Raw genomic sequence first — 1,651 nt, 5'->3', positions numbered from 1 at the left:
ATCATTGCTCAGTTAGACCCAGGAATGAGTTACACAGCACATAGATGAACAAGAACAACTCAGCCCCTGCATGCCGATAGAATTAACCAGATCTGAGACTGAGGCCTATCAGAACTCTTCCTATTATACATTAGCCTTTTTTCAGGCTTTGGTTTATGTTGCACAACACAGACACATACACACACACACACACATATGCATATGCTATTTCACACACATACCGCACACACACCAATGCATAAAAATATGGTTTCAAATGCAGAGGCGGACAGAGTAGGCCTACACAGCTTCATTACTTGAGTAAAAGTACAGATACCTTTGCTAAATTTTACTCAAGTACAAGTAAAAGTACAACAGTCAGATGTCTACCTAAAGCAACACCAAAGAGTTGTTTGTACCTTAATATAATGTTTCCAAATTCGTTTTAGTGGTTCAACTACTCGTAACAGGGTGAACGGCACTTCTGCATTTGCTTCGCAGTCCTCTATCGGCTATAACCGCACTATGTAAGTTTGCCAGATCGGGTAGCGGATCTGTAGTTCGATAGAATGAGACATAAGAAACTACAAATTTGACTTGCTTCTGATGTCGCAATACATCATACTTTCATTAAATCATGCAACATACTCTACCGTGTCTGTGGACATCGTTATTTGCAAAGCCGGTGCTAGATAAACAAATAGAGTGCGTACGACAGAGGAAAAGTGCTTTAGTGTTGCTTTAAGTAAAAGTACTTGTTTTTAAAAGTAGCCTACTTGAGTAGGCTATCAAGAGTAGCCTGGCGAGCCAGACCCACATTAAAATGTAGGGTCTGGGCACTCACCGTTCGCAGTGCTCAGTCCGAGGGGCGGGATAATCAGTTGTCTTTCAAATTCCCTCTGCACGCAATATGACAGCGGCAGCGCTATAAGTCCCATGCGTTTCCCACCAGCGGAGCTAGTTGGCTAGTTCAAACGTTTGCCAACATAATAAAAGCTTAACTCGTGTCACACTGTTCGCCAGCAGCAACATCCATCTTATTTGCTTTTAAGTTGCAGGGAATTCAAGCCAAACCGTTGCAACTCTGCCATCAATCATTATGTTAAGCCCACCTAATGACTCTATACACGATTTCAATGGCCTGATTAAGTTTCGATTTCTGGAGCTCACAAGCCAACGGAGAGTTGCTAGACTAGCCCTGGCAGCCGCTAGGGGCGCGTCTAGATTTCTAGGCTATATCAAGAGTACAAGAGTACATTTTCTAAATATTGCATTACTACTGCCACAGTGCTTACATTTATGTACAGTAACATCCTACATGGAGTTATGAAAAAATTTAATGTTAAAGCAACATCAAAGAACTTTCCTCTGTCGCACCCACGCTATTTGTTTATCCAGCACTGGCTTTTCAAATAACGATGTCCACAGACAAGGTAGAATATGTTGGATGATTTTATGAAAGTACGATGTATTGCAACATCAGATGTCAGATGTTGAAGTCAAATTTGTAGTTTCTTATGTCTCATTCCATCGAACTACAGATCCGCTACCCGATCTGGCAAACTTGCATAGTGCGGTTATAGCTGATAGAGGGCCGCGAAGCGAATGCAGAAATGCAGTTCACCCTGTTAGGAGATGATGAACCACTGAAACGATTTTGGAAACATTTTTT

The sequence above is a fragment of the Alosa sapidissima genome, chromosome 12 (assembly GCF_018492685.1).
Source record: "Alosa sapidissima isolate fAloSap1 chromosome 12, fAloSap1.pri, whole genome shotgun sequence".
In the NCBI taxonomy this organism is placed as follows: domain Eukaryota; kingdom Metazoa; phylum Chordata; class Actinopteri; order Clupeiformes; family Clupeidae; genus Alosa; species Alosa sapidissima.
The sequence above is the reverse complement of the archived record's forward strand: the minus strand, read 5'-3'. Positions refer to the sequence as shown.